At 45.4% G+C, this 19,287-nt stretch overlaps 1 long non-coding RNA gene across 1 annotated transcript; it reads right to left on the reverse strand.

Moving 5' to 3' along the window:
* Window positions 1-5,247: 5,247 nt before the first annotated feature.
* Window positions 5,248-16,114, reverse strand: LOC120503804. The gene is made up of 3 exons (XR_005627843.1): window positions 16,013-16,114; window positions 9,715-9,809; window positions 5,248-5,376 (listed from the first exon to the last, which is right to left on the reverse strand). It is a non-coding gene; the product is annotated as an uncharacterized LOC120503804 (long non-coding RNA).
* Window positions 16,115-19,287: the final 3,173 nt, after the last annotated feature.

Here is a 19,287-nt window from a genome sequence, read left to right on the forward strand (position 1 = left end):
TGAGCTTGGCTGCAGCTTCTGGACAATACTGTAATGTAGTGGTTAACCTGCTCACCTGTTTAGATATTAGAGCAAAAAGAGTGGGGAAAAAAAGTTTCTTCCTTATGGAGACAGTGTCACTGTTGTGCATATACTGTGGCCTAACAGGTTGGACCAGCCAGGACTGTCATATTAAAAAATTTCTTGAAATTTTTTTCTCTTTGTTAAGGGAAAAGCACCTCTCCTTGCCAATTTTTAAATGAAAACTTTTCTTATTGTCATTAACCCTGTAAGTCCCAGAAATAAAATACAGATTAAGTAGAAATGCAGCCAGGATGCCCAACAACTGGACAACTTTTACTCCCTGGATGAAAAGAAGAGTTTCTACTGTCTCTTTTTTGGCCTCCTTCCTGGCCAGGTGAGTGTTCCAAGCCTTTTCCCCGGACAGCAGTGCTCATAGCATCCTCGGGGCTGCTAGTTCTTGCAACAAAGGGTTACGAGAGTTAAAACCCTTCCCATTAGCTGAAGTTGTAGGAAATAGCTCTCTCACCTCCTTCAAAATGTATTTTCCTTAAAAACAGATGCACTAAAAATGCTTACCCCAGTGAGAATGTTCCTGTGTGTTCACAAGTATATATGTATGTATGTATGTATGTATATTATGTGTATATATATATATATATAGCTGGTTACCAGTAGTAAAAGGACAATTAATCACGCTCTAAACTGACTGGTTTTAATACTGAAAGGCTATTAATCAGGAAAATGTTACCCTTTGAACAAGATGTTTATACAGTCAGCACTATGGGTTGTTTTCTTTCCCCTGGTGCTAAGCTGCCTGAAAATGCAGAGAGGAAATAGGGTTTATTATCTCTTACTTTAGAACTTGGTGCTCCAAGTTCAACAACAATTTTGGCTGGTATTTGGAAGGAATGCACATGAGATGATGCCAGGTTATCTTAGGTTTCAAGGGGACTTGGGTGTTCAACCCCCAAATTTCTGGAAGCATTTATATGCCTAAAAGAAACAAACAGGCATGATGTGCAAGCTTCAAAAGCACCTTCTTTTGCTGAAAAACAAACCCAAGGGGAATCTAATTTCATTTTAATGTGACTAAATGACTTAAAATCTGTCCCTAAATCTCTTGTGGGCCTTAGGAAATTTGTCCTTGGAGCCTTTCAGCCTAAAAGTTGCTTTTAGAGAAGGAATTATATAGTAAATTTTAATCCAAACTTTTATTTCCCACTGGAGAGAATGGCTCATATCCTGTAGTGAGTGGGAGGCCAGCGGAAAAAAGCGAGGGGGGAAACTGTGGTGGGAGTGAGAGGGTGCAGAGCTGGGGCTGGATCAGCAGTGGGAGGCAGGAAAAGGGCTGCTGGCAGCTGCAGGGTGAGCATGGCAGGAGCAGGGCAGCCACTGCAGCTGAGGAAACACTGCCTTGGCCTGCAGGGCTCCAGGCTGACCTAGAGGGGAGCCACCAAGAGATGGCCTGGGAGGAAGGAGAGGATGAGGCTGGAATCCTGCACAGAGGCAGAGGCTGGTGATGCCAGGGAGAGCAGTGGGATGAGAGCACAGGACAATCTTGTGAGCAGAGTTGCAGAGAACACCCTGTCTGTCCCCAGCAAAGTGGGTTTGTTTCAGCATTTGTGCTAGGAGATGTTTCACAGCTTGTGAAGCTGATGGAACAGGAGTCCCCCATCTGTACATGCTACTGTCGCCACCCCCTTTGCAGAGTTTTGGCTCCTTTTTGGCAGGGGCACACAGCTTTCCCTGCCACCCTAGGCTGCCTCACAGGACCCCACTTCCTCCCTTTCCCCCTGGGAGCTCCTCTCACTGAATTCAGCTTGAAGCTGTTGAGGAGCCCTGTGAGCCCCTGCACCGCATCCTGCCCCCATCCTGCATCTCTGATCAGCCCTGGAGAAGAGCTCAAGAGGAGAAAATGGGAAATCACAGCAGTGAGGGAAGGTGAGACAGACCCTGGTGGTATTAACCCCTCCGTAGCTGGTGCCTTCTCCTAAAGAACAAACCTTGAGTGAGGTGGGACAAGCACCTTCCCCTCCCTGAGGATGAGACATGCAGGAAAATCAGAGTAGAAAACCTCAGATAGCTGATGGGTTTGCTTCAGTCAGTTCTGTGTTTAAGTTAATCTCCATATCTGATGAGAGACACACTGTGTGAAGAGATTCATCACTCCTTAAAAAAACATATGGGGGGAAAAAATTTCCTTTTAGGGAGCCACTTAATCATAGGGATGATTGCAGTTAACACAGCACTTAACCTGGGAATACACCACTCTCTTTTTATAGACTTCCATTCCACTTGTCTCTGGGGCAGCCAGTGAGCAGTGCTAGTCTGTGAAGTGGGATGGAATTGCAGGGGACAGCTGCCATCATTTTTAGGGTGTCTGAGAGTCAAATAACATAATTCTTCTCAAAGGAGATTTTGAACAAGAAATGCACACAATCCCTTCAGAGAGCTCTCTGTTGCAAGACCTACTGGGACAAGGATTGAGGTTTAACAGCAGATACCCATTGTAAGAGCTTTGCAAGGAAGACAATCCCTTGCATTTCAGTGTTTAAATCAACCTTTTTTTTTTAAATTGAGTGAGGGAAGAGGTTCTCCCCAGGAGCTCATGCACTACTGTGGCATTACCTTTGAAGGACTCTGCTGTGTCAAGGATAACAAACCATGAGAAACACCGCCCGGATCCAGCAGGAAAACTCCTCTATGCCAGCCCCTCAATGGTGGCAGCTTTCCAGTGGCCCATGTCACTGTGGGAGCAGAAAAGACTGCCCAGAGAGAGGTGTCCCACCTTTGCAACATGTCAGGCAGCCCCTCCCATGGAGGTGCTGAGCCCAGGGCTGTGAGCACAGCAAAGTCCCTCGGCCAGGTGGTCTCCTGCCTCCCTGGGAGTCCTCCATGTGTCTTGCTGTCTTGCTGCTATCCTGGTAATCCCAGCAATGGGGAAGAGAAGTCCAGCTGAGAGGCAGCTGCTTGCTCCTGAAATCATACCAAAAAATCCCTGCATTGGCTTTCTGCCAGCACAGCCCCCTTTACTCCACCACTCAGCCAATCTCTTCCCATGACACAGGGATCCTAGGGAAATGCAGCCAGGGCTGTCCTACAGGACCTCTGAGCACTGGCATCCCCAGGGGAAAGGGAACTACTAGAATTAATCTGAAACTCCCCTCAAAACTTACAGTCACAGGTCCAAGCAAGCTGTTTCAACAGAGTAAAAATGTACATGTTGGTATGTCCGTGAGAGTGAAGAAAATCATCTTATTCACATCCTTGTGATGTATGTGGGGATTGCTCTGCTGAAATCTCTGGAAATTCCCTTTGTTCTGTGACCACATCCCTAAGGCAGCACAGCTCAACAGAACTCTAGTGCCAGCTTTTGATTGTACACTTTCTCTTCATTCAGCCTAAATATAATCTGGAAATCTCAAATGCTAATGATGTCAGAGGGAGGAGAGAGAAATACAAGTTAGTTCCTTACTGGTATTTGTCTAAGGAAAACCCTCAACACATGAAAACCCAGAAAAGAAATTTTTAAAAATCAGTGGACCCTCTGTTTGGTGTCAAGTGAGGCACTAATCATGAACCAAAAGAAACAATTTTCTAAAAAGCCATGACCTAGTACTTCTTAAAATCACAATTAAAAAAAAAAAAGCTACATTCCTATCTGCCCCAAGCTTTCCCCTTATTAAACATGGAACACACCAAATACAGATTCATTTCCCCTGCCCAGCAGCACTGAGCACAGGAGATGGATGGTCTTTCATTGATACCCTCTTACAGCCACTGCCCCTCTGGGATTCCTCTGATGACACCAGAAACCTTGCACCAAACTCAGATATCAGACCAAATCTTTATTCTGTGGTCTTCCTCCTCTCAGTTACATTGGTGTAAATCAAAGGTTTAAACTGATCCCAGCCTGTTCAGTGGCACTGGAAAGCTCTGGATTAATATCAAGCAAAGGCATCTGTCTCCTGCTGTTTCTGTGCCTGTGGTATCAATAGTGATTTTGAAAATTATTATTTCCATACAGTCTATAATGACTTAGAAGGAACAGTTACAGCCTGTTGTGCAAATGTGAATAATACTTGCTTTTTAAAAATGTGGATTTTTCATACGACAGGAACTAATGGCCCTTTCAGAGCAGTTATGGTCTATCTTGTCAATTTGGTTTCTATTCATGCATGCTAAGTGAATTTTTATAGCTAAACTAGGAGTCCTTAAAAAGGGGCCTTATACTGGAAATGCAGATGTGACTTACTGTGAGTTGTGCTAGGAGATCATCCCTGCCCCTGGGGAGCCAGAGCCAGTAATCAGAATTCCCTTTTCCTGTGCACATAACACGACTTGCAGGCACTCTTTCATCTGCACTGAGGCAGGAAGGAGAGGCAGAATTAGCCCCTCATTACAATAATGTTTCTCACACTTTCTCCAGCTACTCTCTGCAGGCATTAGTAAAGGGGGCCTGGCTGTCAGAAATGCTGAAAACCTACATCTCCAGTTAAAAGAAGCCAGAGAGCAGAGTGCTCAGTGGCTCTGAAAAATCAGAGCCACAGAGCTTTAAACAAATGCTTTTATGCTCTTAAAAATATAAATATACAGACTCACCTTAACTTTACTCTCTACAGTGAGTGCTTTGTTGAAAGGAAATTGTGTATTTTCCAGACTGATATCTCTTACAGCTTCACTATAAACTGTACTGCATCCATACATCAATATATTTACCTGACTGCTTCACAGCTGGAAAGAAAATGAAGCCATCTCAATCACCTTCACATTCAGCAATAGAGAAATCTGATTTTTTTTCCTCACTCAATGCCAATTAAAATACGAAATCTGGATAATCTGATCTCCACTAAATATTCCAATCCCCTCCATAGCACAGAGTGGATATACCTCCATCCTCAGTGGGAACCTGAACCTTTCCTAAGACTGGAAAAAGCAAAAGAACAGAGGCTGTACAGTCTTATTACTTATTTATTTAAAATGTTGTAGCCATGCCTCCCTTCATCTCTTGGCTCCTTACCCAAAACCTGTGTAATGAGCAACATCACAGGGCCTGACTACAGCAGACACGACACCTCTACTAAAACAAGTGCATTTGTTCTGATTTATGGCAGCCAAGGAGCTGCCACAGCAATACCCACCTCTTCAGAAGAATGGTACACCTCTGACAATGTCTTCCCAAGGTATTTCTCACTGATCCCATGCCTTAGTGGAGTGGGAGCCATCCCCAGCCCAGCTTCTAATCCCGTCTCCATCGCTGCACCGAGGGCTGAACCACCTTGTCCTGGTGGTAGAGGCTGTGCCCTGGAAAGGCACGGAGCCAAACCTGGCATGAACCCATCAGATATGTACAAAGGGAAATCTTGACAGCATCTGTGAACAGAGTTTAAGAGAAAGGAACAAAATAATACCACATATGTTAACAGATTGAAATGGTAGCTATGGTGACCACGGACAAAGAACAAACCATTTTGACTGAATTCAGCCAATTCTTTCTGACAACAAACTGCAAGTATAAAGCAAACTTTTAAAAATCCCTAATGAAATCATTATACCAAATCCATTCAGCTCTGTTTGGCTTGTTTGCTTTCTAAATTTCCATTGCAGCTATTACATTAAACCTATTAATCATTGATGTAATCAAATAATTTCCACCAACTAAAACTGGGAATTTTCTCACTGTAAAAAAAATTTAAAAAAAAAATTGATTGCATTTTTAGGGAAAAAATTAAAAGCAAGGAATAGTTATTGTAAAATGGCAGACATTCATAATTCAGGGCATTTTCTTGTGCATGAGAAAGTGTCTGGGTTTTGTAGAATACGGGCTTGTTTATAAAAGTTGGATTACTTTGCCTATCCTGATATGCATCGTAGCTATGAAAAATGACTGTCCTGTTTGTTGTGTATCACATTGTCAAACATCTCAGCCTCTCTTTCCTCCAGCGTGCCATGGAGCTGGAGCTCTCCATTGAGGGCTGGCCAGTTGTGCCTAAGGGAACTGAGCTGAGGACAACGTGGGAGAGCAGGAGCTGAGCTGTGCAGGAGCAGAAAAGCTGCCTGCTAAGAGCCAGCGCTGCAAACAGGCAGGAGATGGGGAGGATCACTCCAGCCCCAGCACAGCGTGAGGCTGCTCCAAGTGCTGTGCAGCTGCTCGCCTGCTTGCAAACTCGCCCCAGGAGGCTGCCAGGGACCAGAGGAGCCAGGGACCAGAGGAGGCCCCTCAGTGAATGTCACGGTGGAGGCTCCAGCCCATGGCCTGCTGTGGAGCATCCATCTCCTCGAAGGAGACCCCAGTGCCTGCTCGGTTTCAGTCTGGAGGCTGTTCCAGCACACCTGAAACAGGCAGTGCTGCCCCTCCGCCCTGTCCCTGCAACCCAGCTGAGCTCACTGGGGAAAATTTCAGAGCACAACACAAAATCTTACTTCTAACCTGTGGCAAAGCTGTTGTCATTTCCCTGGGTGAGGGCTTAATATTTAACTCGGCGTGCTTGGTCCCTTTGCGGACTGCACAGCTCCTAACAATACGAATTTGCAGTGTAGCTGTGCTTTTGATGCTCCGGGAGCAGTAACTTCAGCTTTCTGCAGCGCACAGACACTCAACTCTACTCTGGCATTGTAATTGCACGAGCTCCTCGCCCTTTAAAGAACAAAACCTAAAAAGCAAACTTGAAAGAAGTGCCCACCATTCGGACGCTGCTCTCTTTCATCTGTGTGCTGACGGAAGCTCTAGCTCAGCTTTCTGCCAATTAAATTAAGCTCCCAGCTATGCCACCGCTGCCTGCGTGACGACGGGCACTTTCCCCGGCCGGCTCTGCCTGCAGCTCCCGCACACCGCAGCGGGACCGGGTTTACAGCCTTTCCTCTCTGCCCTTCCCTGTGCTCTCCACCCACACTCTTGCCTTTCGCTGCTGCCAGCGCCCAGGGCAGGTCCTTGGAGACTGTGCTGGCTCCGTGCAGGTCCCCAGGGAGCAGGGCTGAGCCACGGAGAGCACATGTGAGAGCAGGGCTGAGCCAGGCTGAGCACATGAGAGAGCAGGGCTGAGCCAGGCTGAGCACACTGAGAGAGCAGGGCTGAGCCAGGGAGAGCACATGAGAGAGCAGGGCTGAGCCAGGGAGAGCACATGAGAGAGCAGGGCTGAGCCATGGTGAGCACATTGAGAGAGCAGGGCTGAGCCAGTGTGAGTTCATGTGCTCCTGTGCTTTGTACAGGGGCAGCCGAGGAATCAGCGCTCCGTCCTGCCCATCCCCACCTGCTCAAGACATTTGCTTTTGCTGCACCTTAAGTGTGGCAAGGAGAACATGGAAGCAGGGGAAGAGGGGAAGAATTTAGCATGTTTTCTTTTGGTATTGCCAGCAAACAGTAAAGAAGCAGTTACTTTAATTTTATGTGCAGTAAACCCTCACTAGATGGCTCCTTACAGCAAGTAAATCTATTCCCCACAGAAGGAACACTGGTGTGGCAGTCTGTGTGAGAGCAGAGACAGCGTGTTGCTAACTGGGCTGTGTGGCTGGCTGAGTGCTGTGCATGGAAAAGCAGGATACAACACGGGAGTGTGGGTGAGCAAGTGAGCGCTTACACGAATTCCGAATGACACCACTCTGTGAGTCGTGAACTGTGAGTCACATGGGCACCGGTGTCTCAGGCACATCAAAAATGCAACTTGCCCTTTTCTGTAGGGTTTTATGCGAATTTGTTTCACGTTCAACTCTCTAATTCAGAATGCAGAACTGGGCTGTGGTCAAGGGTACCAGCAGTGGAGATCCTGCAGCGGAAACAGCTGATCCCAGCAGCCAAGGTAACAGATGGTATTAAAGCTGAACCCCCTAATGTCATGTAATCACTCCTAAAAAAATAAGCAATGCTTGCTTCTGAGATGCCCCCCCATTACCATCACGAGAACATGTTATTTATAATGTGTGTATTGGCAGGATGTTCTGGGCAGAAGAGCAAAAAGAAATGAGCTGTCATCTGCAGTTAACCTCTCATTCATACATCACTGTGTGCATTCAGTGGTTCAAGGTTATGCAAGTTGATTGTGCCCTCATTAACGAGCAGTGTTAATTGGTGTCTATCCTGCTTTGAGATAAACGTGTATATGATGTGTTAAAAGTACTGCAGGCTGTGAAGGAGCTATATGGTACACAAATGTATAGGGGCCCTGCATAGGGAGCTGCAGGGAGAGGTTGTGAAATGCTAGGACTGATTTAAATCCACCAGCGATTCCAGTCTGTGCAGCCCACGTCCCTGCAAGACAGCCTGCTGCTGGCTCGAGGGCCAAGTGACTTCTGCTGGCACAGCTCTGCCACTGTGTGTGCCCCCAGCTCCCCAGTCTGGCTCTGGTCGCAGCCCCGAGCACTCTGCCTACAGCCCACTTTTCAAGGTGAATTAGCAGTGATTTCAGTTTCCCTTAAGCCCCGGGGCTGTAACCTCTGGCCACCAGCAGCTCATAGGTGGTTTAACCACCAGTACACCAGGGCACAGACACAGAGGAAGGTGCTGTCCATCTCCATATGAACTGCCCCTGCTCTGGAGTCAGATGCAGTGGAGCCAGGTCGGCTCCTGCTCTCTGTGTCAGCAGCCCTTAGGGCTTTATCCGGCCTCTTTTCTCTCACATTTCCCTCTGCTCATGTGCTGGCATGGTGCTAACTCAAACTGAGCTCATGTACACAGACCCACGAGTCTCACCTGTCCCGGTGAGGACAGAAAACATGGTTTGACACTGTGTCAATCTTGTACATCATGAAAAGACCTTTTTCTCTTTTCCCTGAGAGTTGCTGAAAATCAGCACAGATAAATACCCTGAACAAGGTCATAATCAACACACAACATTGATGCAATTATTACTTAAATTAGAGAATTGTGGCAATTACATTAAATAATCTATATTATATTATAGAATGTGATAAATGCTCAGAAGAATTGAGTTACATGTCTCAGAAGCAAGCACAAGCCATTCCAGGCCAATACAAGACTTTACCAATAAAGTAATATTTGATCATCTAACTAATGGAGCTGTTATCTCCCCAGAACAAGAGGGGCTTAGACCTTTTAGGCTGTTAAACACTTTGTCTCAATGCTTAAAAGCAAGTAGCACGCACCAGACCTTTCCTTTTCTCAGTAGCGTTCCCTTGAAATGTGGTTGTTTACTTCAGGCCTTGAAGGCCGGATTAAGAGTGGAGATTGTTTGCTTTAAATTATACACACAAATTTTATTGCCATTCCTTCTGCCACTAATAAGCTATTTAATAAATGTCAAAGTGGCAGAGCTCACCGACTGCAAAAGTGAAAGGGTCAAATCTGTGAATGCAGAAATAATACTGAGATTTTCCTCTCCTTTCATGAAATGTACTTGCAGCACACAGTGTTGAAGTGCTTCCAACTTTCATAGCAACAAGGAGAAGCAGCTCATGAGTCAGCCCAAAGAGGAAATATGTCATTAGCCAGGGACTTTTCAACATATGCAAAACCATCGACTTGTCTGTGACATCCAGGGAGGAATTTTTATAATATTCCTTGTAGTCAGCAGTTTATTGCCAGAGCTGTGGGTGTGGCCAGGTATCTCAGTGGCTGAGGCTGTGATTGCCCCCAAATTCACTGAGCATTTCACTCCATGACTCTCATGCTCCTCCTATTCGAGACAGGAAACAGATGAGACATAGTTTGTTTTTGATAACTGCTGGAAAGACCCAACTAAGTCCTGGTGGTTGTACCTTGAGTTCCTCTTCATCCTTCATATCGTGCTCACAGCACCAAGGAAGGGGTAGGGCTCTTATCTCAGCTCTCTGCAGTTCCAGCCCTTCTGTAACTGAATGAAAATAAACACAAAGAAAAAAATAATCAGCTTCCTACATTTTCTTGCCTGTGTAAATTATGCATCACACTCATTATAGGAAAAAGGAAGACGCAGATTTGGAAATCAGTCGTGAGTTTCTCCATATTTCTTGAAATTATGCAAGTGTTACAGCTGCATACACAGGGGACTTTCTTTTTTCATGCAGCTTTACACCAAAAGAAAGGCCTCAGTTGTTCTAGTTGGTGATTAGGCTCAATATTATGCCTCTGGGAATGGGAAGCACAGGGACTCAGAGGAACAGAAAACTTAATGAATTCTTTATTTGAAGAAGAAAAAAATTTTCAAAATGTTTTCCAGAGCTCACAGGAGAGATTCTGAGGCTCTTCCCTCCTCAGGAAAATGCAGCTTTTCAGGTGAAAAAATTAACCCTTGTCTGCTCTCAGCTTCTCCTCACCAAAGGTTCCTTGCCCTCAGAGCCCAAGCTGAGCTGCATTGCACAAATCTCCCACTGGCTAAAATGAAGTCAGCGACCCCTTTACCAGCTCTTTTCACTAATGTGGCTCATACTGGCACATCTCCCTGCAGGACTTGGGGATCACAGCAGGATGACTCAGAAACCAATCCTGAGTTGCACAACAAGCTCCAGAAAGACAAGGAATACAATCAGTGAATTTGCATATACTCACTGTGGAGGGAGCTTGCAAGTGGTCCATGAGCCAGGCTTAGCAGGACCCTAATTTGGACAGGCTCCTGCATCCAGGTCTGACCCATGAACATCAGACCTCAAAATGGAAAGCACTGCACCACAGGACAAAGGGACAGCAACCCTGCCCAGCAGGAGCAAATAGGAAATATCCTTCTCTGGAAACACCTTTGGGTAATGGGGGCTTTCCTGATGTTGTTGTGGGTTGGTTTTTTTGCTTTTTCAAATTTGAATATTTTATGTAATGGAATAAATAAAAACAAACTCCAATCACAGGATTGCTTGCAGAGCAACTGGGCAGCTGGCAGAGCATCAGTGAGGCAGGGCAGCAAATCTCCACTGTCACCCTGAGGCAGAGCCTTCTGGTGCTGCTGGGTCTGTGACACCTGCCTGGGGACAACACCAGAGAGGCCACAAACCATGACAGTGAGACACCACTGGAGCCATAGGCCACCACTGGAGCCGTGGGCCAGCCTCAGCTCCCAGCTAAGAAATGCCCTGCATCCAGGGACTCTGCCACTGCTGCTGGGACACAGCACTGCAGTAGTGAGGGCTCTTGTTTGACAGGAGCACCCATGGGCTCCTGCTGAAGAAGACCCTGCTTCCAGCCCTGTCTACACCAGGAGGTGAAGACACCATGGTAAAAGCTGCCCACTGTCTTATTTCATCCCAGATCAGATGACCCTAAATCAATGAGCTGTGCCTGATGCTTCTGAGTGCACTCAAGCCTGCACATAAAAGAGGACTGGCAAAATAATCATGTTGCAAAATGCTGAGAATAGTAGAAGTGGTCACCCAGTGTATCCAGGCTGCTAAGAAAGCTCTTTTGATTAAATCAAACACAGAGCACAAGAAAAATGCTCACATCATACATGATGGTGTCTCCTGGGCTGCCTTCTACTGAGATGAAAAAGAAGAAATTACCCATGCAAAACCCACATCATCCATAATCTGCAATGCATTTGGACAGAGGGAGGCCAGCCGTAATTCAAACCATGTGTGTTTGGCTTTAAAACCAGCATCAGCAGGACTCAGCCAGCCTGTGTGCCATCCTGCCTGCCCTGGATTCCCTGCTTCTCTCTCATATTCAGCATTTCTTTCCATGTTCACAGCTGAATCACTCTTGCATCAGCAGCATCACCATGGGCAGTGTTCCTTCTCCAGGCAGGCAAGTGGCAAGACCCCCAATCCTGCTCTGCTCGAGCCCTCAGCAGCACAGGATCTCTTCCAGGATACTGTGTCAGATTCCTGCAGGGCCCTGTGCAACTTTTTTTTTTTTTTTTAATCCCAAATTAAAACTTAAGCTTCAAAGGCAGAGATCTAGGGGGCTCTCTTCATGCAGACACTGTATTTCCTGGAACAGATCCTTTAATTTTGTGGTGAGCTGGAGTTGAAGACATTTGTATTCAAATCCTTATTTAGGCTCTAATGCTCTTTAGTATTGGATACAGGGATTTTACACTGGAAATGGCACTTTTGACTTTACTATCACCCCAAACAGACAATCACATTTTAAGCTGCTATTTCTTTTCCAGCCTTCTTACACTGTTCTCCACACTCTCCCAGAAACTGTAATTATTCTGCCACATCTACTCGACTAATAAAATTCATTCTGTTCTATGTTCTTCCCTCATTTTCTTCACAAGTCTTACACCATCAAATAAAATCAAGGTTTTCATTTGTAAAGTGGTTATCAGCAGCTCAGCTTTTACTTACAGTTCTTTGAACAGGCTGCAGGGATGGTAGATGGGTTGAAATGTAATGCAATATCATATACTGTGGTGTGACCTCCAAGCATCACTTTGTATGGGGTGTCCCACAGTACCTTCTCTTTTTAGGGGGGGTTTAGCCCTAGAGATGATAACACTACTGGTTCTAATAATTTTGCTGGATGTTAAAAACAGGCATGATCTAGTTGATGTTCATGTCACTCATGCCAGCTCACCTCAGTGTGTGCAATCCTGCCTGAACACAACAGGATTTGTAATCTCCATGGGTCCTTGCAGAACAGCCCTCACTCAGGGATCTCTCAGGGCTCTACAAGCTCACCTTGTGCTTTTTATGCTGCCTAAAATCCACAGGGATGGACAGCACTGGGTTAGTGTTGAGGCAGGGCAGGCACAAGACCACGTCCCTCTAAAAATAGTGACTGAAACTCCCTCTGAAGGATTGAATGCATTTAAAATCTCACCATGCCCCAAAAAATATGTTGAATATACACAAAAAATTTGTTTGGATCTCAGTTTACTCCCAGATTTGCTCATCTTTTTTTCATTGGAGGCTTTAGGAGCAGCAGCTTTTGTAGCTGTCCAGCAAAGGATTCATTCTCAAGTGTCCCCTACATGCAGCTGAGCCTGTGGTGTCCATGGAGTGCCATGCACCTCCTCCACTCTCAAACGTGCAAGTTTTTTCCTCAAATGTTCACACCTAAGCTGGGATGCATGGGTAGAGCCTCCCACTCACCAACACTTAATTCCCAGGCCTGGGGCCTGGGAGAGTTTTGTTTCATAGGCTGGTATTGCTCATGCTCTTAAAAAAAAAACCAAAAAACAAAACACATTAAGGATGAGCTTGAATTTTTCTGTACATTCCCTTTGCAGAAAACAGAGACTCCAAAAAAACTGGGGAAGGGCGATGAAAATCAGATGTCATTCCCAAAAGGCAACAAGACAACATTCATTTTTATAGCCTCACATTCCCTCATCTAAAATCAATAACACCCCCAAATAAATAAAAGAGGCATACCCATTCAGTAGATCTGGGGAATACTGCAAAAAAAAATGAGTTAGGAATATTATTTCATATCCTCAGCATATGGATGTGCTTTGCTCTGGGAGCAGCTTTCCATGAGCACTCCAGCTAACAAGCTTGCTGCACAGCAATCTGAGCAGCAAATTTTAAAAGAAGGCCCAAAAAATATTCCCCAGAAGACAACTTGGAATAACTAATCATAAAAAACTTCACACTGGACAGCTAATTTAGGAGCTCTGATCATCCTTTCAGTAGCTGGAAATATAACACTCGATGTGCTTGTCCAGTCAGAGCAGATGTGTGTGACTCAGAGCTTGCCCTGCACTCAGAGGCAGAACTGGCTCAGAAAAGTCCGAAGTGAGAGCAAGAGAGTGTGTGAGTGTGTGTGTGTGTCAGGGGCTTCCCTCCAGCACATTATTTACTGTGAATTACTTAGGCAGCCCCAGATTTTATTTGATAATTTTTCCCTTGATGTGCTCCATATAAAGGCAGTGTTAGCATTAACCAAAGCTAATCCACGGCGCAGTTGGGAAGGGGATTATTTTGCCAATGATTGGTTTCTTTAAACATGGACTTGTGATCAAAGCAATATGGTTCTGATTTTTTCCTCTATTTTTTAGCTTTGTAGTGTGGTTCTTCTAAATAGTAAGTTACTGCTCTAAGCACGCTGTGGATTTCCAATATAGCAAAGCTTTAATAATTTGCAGCCATAATTGTTCCTGCTTCAGTCTCCAATTCAATTTGGTGTGGAATTCCCATCTCCCAACACAAAGCTTAACTCAATGGTATCTGTGTGAGACAGACTACGAAACTAGTCTGGTATAATGGATTTCATTAAGGGATAGGCAAATTATTTTCATCTGTAATCTATTTTAAATGGAAAAAAGGGCTTTGAATAAATATTTTTCCTTCAAAAATTATTAACTTCTGTGGGGGGGAAAGAGGCATGGTTATTGTTGCTTATTTTTTTCTTTGTTTTCATAAAGGGTTTGAAAATTATTTTCTGGTTGAATTATTTATTTGGTTGAAATAACAAATATTTAAGCCAGGGGTGGAAACAACATCTTTTTATTTTACTGAAGAGTCAAACCGTGCAAGGAGCTTTCACTCCTTCCCTGCCCATCTGTAACCTGTTCTGATGCTAAAATCCCAGCTCATAGACTGACATAACAAGCATCACCCATCTCCAGACCTCCATGGCCATTTCTCTGCCTGTGTGTAGATTTAGTAGCCTCAAATAATTTTTTAGTCTAGCCTGAAAGTAGAAAACGGTGAAATTTTAGCACAGATATCTGTTTTTAAGAGGGAGCCTGTGTTGGCAGAAGACTCTTAACCCTAACCTGAACAAGCACAGACTAGTAACAGGTAAGTGGAAAGTCTTATTCAAGCCCTGCACATGGCAGTAAATTACTCCCCTGATGAATAAAAGCCATTACTTAGTATTTAGCATCATAGCAAGAAGCCTCTTCGGCCTGTTCCTAACAGAGATGTTACAGTTAATTTAGTGTAAAATTATCACCTGCTGTACAATAAAACAACAAACTGCAGTCAAATAATCTCTTAATAAATGAAAATGTGTAATAAACTGTGTCAGCACCACAGAGACTTGGCAAGGCTGAATACCCTAAAGGTACCAATCCAAACAAATTCACCATACAATATATGGCCTATGTCATTTCTGGTTCTTATCAGAGATGATTCATCTGGGAATCCCTGGCACTAAGTTTTACCTCTAAAGGCCAGGCAGTTATTACAATGATATAATTTCTGCCACATTAATTAAATATAATGCCTGTTAGCCCCTTTATAGGGGTCTATAAATTTGTTGTAAACATATGCTGTAGATGGGCATATGTAATCTACAAATGTAATAAACGTTCAGTCAGCTTCCTCTCCTTGCAGAGCTGGGAGAGGTCAAATTATCACAGTGCCAGAAAAACCACAGATATATCCAAAGGTAAACCTAATCTTGCTTCTGTCACACATTATGATAAGTATATATATATGTTGACATTTATATATATATATACACACACATCTTCATATACAGAGACCTGTGTCTCTGCCAGAGAGGGAGGCAGCACGAGCACAGGAGGCATGAATTGGTGGCAGCAGGCAAGAGGACATGCAAATGCTCTCACTGCCAGATCCAGTGTTGGTGAACACCAGCAAAGGGCCACCAAGTCACTGCAGCTCAGCACAGTCCTTCTGCTGGACTCTTCCAACTGCAGGGGAGCCGTGGTTATGTTAAATTGCCTAAAGTCTGTATTTGCTGGAGATTCAAATGCTCACTTTACCCAGCAGGAGAAAGAAATAAGAAGGGAGAACAAAAAGGAAAGCAAAGCCAAGGGAACAAAAGCTGGGTAACACTTTTTGCAGTCAGCCAGACCCAGACTTCGAGCAGCATCATCAGACTTTCTGAGGCATCACATGAGAAAGCTGAGGAAGATCATCCCCATTCCTATGCTCCCCTGGGAAGAGGAAAGCAAGATGCTCAGTGGGCTCTGCTTGCCTTGAAGTCCAAGTCCATCCATTTGAAAACCACAAAGAGATCTTGGAGGATTGGCCTTCCTCTGCCCCCCTCCACACTGGCTGCTTTAGCGAGCACCAGGGCCTGGTGCCTCCAGCCACACAAGGTTTTTGCAGGGGTGTGGAGCAGGTTGTCCCACCTGGAGGTCTCCAGAGCTGCTGACACCTTCTTGCAGAAGGGAGCCCGAGGGTGGCCTGCAGCACAGGCCATTCACACTTCATGCTTACTTACTCTTGTTTTGTTTCACATGGCTCACAAGGCAAGGGCAAGGGACAGCTGAAGACAGCTGGAACCCATGGAGGGTCAGAGCAGGACACAACAGGATGCAGCTACCTAGAAGAAATGTTTAATAAACATCACCATCAGGAGCCCTTTTTTCTTCCCAGAAATATTAGTCAAATTGTGAAAAACTGCAAAATTACCTTTGTTTGTGTGCTGTGTCTCCTACATAGGCATTTCTGATCGCATTCCCACTAACATAGCAAACCCTGGCATCTTACAATACAGTCCAACTAGAATAATGGCTTCACTTGAGACAGCTTGGGAGCTGCCTGGCACCCCATGCCAGCCCTCTGAAGGGCAGCCCCTGGTGCAGGTCAGCAGCACTGGATAATCCTTTATGTCAAGCATCCATCTGCTGCTGCTTTTATAATACAATCTTCACTGGTACAGATAACCCTGGTCCATCAATTCGTCCAACCACAGTCTAGTACCATGGGCAGCAGGAATGACAATGACCTCTCAAGTCCACTGGCTCACAGTCTTCCAAGCTGTTGCTGGTGTCTTTGCACAGGTAATTGTGCCCCAAAACTCCTTAGGTCCCCACTCCTCCAAGGTGATTTCAGTAGAAGAGCAGTGGAACAATTTTTCTCAGGCTGTCAGGATGGGGAAAGAAGTTGTGCTGATGCATAAATTTGGCTGGGCATCTGGAGGTAAAACAACATCATTCCAGCCCTTGCCTCCAGAAGATTGCCAGCATATCTTTTTCCATCCAAGTTCCTGGCTAGAAGGTTGCCATGACACTGCTGGAGACCCATAAGAGGTTTGGGTGCTGCTACAGGGCTGGGTGCAATCTCTGTGTGGGTGTGAGTGAAGAAGGTTCAGAGCCCATGGGGTAACCACACCACTGTGCTGTGGCTCTGCCAGGGCACGTCTCACTCTGGGCAGCACAGAAGGTAGCACAAGCCTCCCTCATTCTGGTACACCCTCCCTTTGTTAAACTAAAGGGACCCCCAGCCAGAGGCTGTTTCACAAAGACAGGGCCCCCCAGCCCATGGCAGATGTTGGGCTTCTGACTTCCATGAGTGGGGCTGGAGGCATCAGTTTATTCTCTTCACACCACCACAAATGGCAAAGCTCTCACCCAACACACCTTCTTAAAAGGTGGGGACTGATCATTTAAACACAGGAAATTAAAGTGACAGCTAGAGGAGACTTCTCCTCCACCCATCTCCCTCCTTGGGAAGCTCCATTCCTGTATAAACATCTTCTGTCATTAACCTCTCTGGACAGGTTCTCCTCAAGCTGTGACGGCAGCAACTTTTCTTCAAACTGAGCTTAGCTGAGCAGAAGATAAATGCAGCATTTTTCCTCAATTACATCAAACAATAATGGATTATCAGGACGTGCCAGCACCCTCTGGTAGCAAGAAGGGGCAGTGCAAGGCTGGAGCTGGTGGTCTCTGACACCTGCCCTGCCAGGGGTCTCAGCTGTGCCAAAGATGGGCAGCCCAGGCACATTTCTGCTGCGGGGGCAGCTGGTATCTAAGCTGGCCTCAAGGGCAAAGTAAAATGTAAATGCTCTGTGCTTCAAGCCAATGCTAAGGTTTTCTTCACTTTTAAGAATGCTTTCGACCAAAATGGTGCAAGATTCACTGTGTTGAGCAGTGTAACATCTGCACCTCCTGGCCCAGCCTCTTTCCTGTCAAACTGCCACATGTGCTTGCAAAGGTAGCAATAAAAATAAAAATAAAAATTAAAATTAAGCAGTACAGTGATTTTTTTTTTTCCTTTATAAGGCCAGGAACAGTCTATATATCCATTTTTATTGATACAGTGCTTGAGCAAGTTCCTGCCTGACCATCAGGCAGGCAGGCAGGCTGCCAGGCACCATCTCTAAAATCCACAAAACAGAACTGGTCCAAGTCACCTCCATGAAGTTTCACATGGAGTGACACTGTCTGAAGGAGAGAAGAAAGGGAACTGGATAGCCAAAGGATGAACATAATTCCTCAGCCTTTAGTATAAAACAGATGGACACCAAAATGGACCAAGAAGAGGACTTGGAAGTAGTGTGGTTTTACCTTCACAAGTATTTTCATTCTAAAGATGGATAGGAAGAGTGAAGCAAGTGTGGTTTTATTACAAGGACTCACGACCTGAATACTGGAGAGATCTTTGGAGACCTGTGAGGGCCCTGACATCCATGGGTGGCTGTGCTCTTCACCTGGCTGTGCAGATTTGCATCAGGGAGATATCTCTAGCTGCTTCCCCTCTGGCAGAGGAAAACCAGCAAGTCTATTGTCTGTTTCTGATGCAAAGGAGAAGCCACCAATAATGGGATGCTGTAGAAAACCTTGTCACTACCAAGAGGGGCTGAGCCAGGCTCAGTCTCCAGCCAAGGGCAGCTGATTTGACACCCAATTCTGGCCACCAGGACACCGTGCTAACCAAAAGGACATCACAGCAGTGAGACTATTGATCTGACTCACTTTGTGGTCCACAACTGATGCCTGATAGGAACTGCTGCCTGTGAAGCTGTCCACCACAGCACAGGAAACAAAACCATCCAGGGTGAAGGCAACGGGCAGAGCCCAGGGCAAGGCAAGCACTGGTCCTGCTCCCTGCTCACTCCATGGGGAGGTCCTGCTCCCACTCTGCTCAGTCCATAAGGGCAGCAGGACTGTAAGTACATCCCCACATCCTCCCAGCCGCAGCATCTGCCTGCTAAAACAGTTAAACCACCCAAAACTGCTATGGTTTCAGTTTATCATGTATCACGTACAGATCTCCCAGCGCTCACTGGCTCTCATGATGTTTGCTTCCCTCAAAATGTCATCCTATAAAAAATACCTAATTCACCAGGGGGAGGGAGTTTGATATTTTCTTCTGAGGCTTTAGGTATGTTTTTCTTTTCATCAAGCAAAACCACTTTGGCTTTCTATAACTGGAAGGAGAGAATTGTGATCCAGGGCCTTGACCTGCTGTTAATGCTGAAAAGGAGGGGCTGTAGCTTCCTTATTCCACCCCAGAAGGGCCTCTCTGTCTGTAAGTCTTGTGACTGTACAATTTGACTGTATGATCTTATTCTGTCAGTGAAAGGGACTGCCTGCACTTGTGTTCTTGCTGCTGTCACCAGGGCAGCCTCTGAGTCCCCCACTCCAAACAAGATATTCAGCCTCAGTATGTCCCTTTCTTTTTTTTTCCTATTTTTTGTATTAATATTTTTATTATTTTGTATTAATATTAAATACTGTATTAAGAAAATGGCTGTTTATATGATTACTA

Source organism: Passer montanus, unplaced genomic scaffold, assembly GCF_014805655.1.
Source record: "Passer montanus isolate IOZ18808 unplaced genomic scaffold, ASM1480565v1 scaffold27, whole genome shotgun sequence".
NCBI lineage: Eukaryota > Metazoa > Chordata > Aves > Passeriformes > Passeridae > Passer > Passer montanus.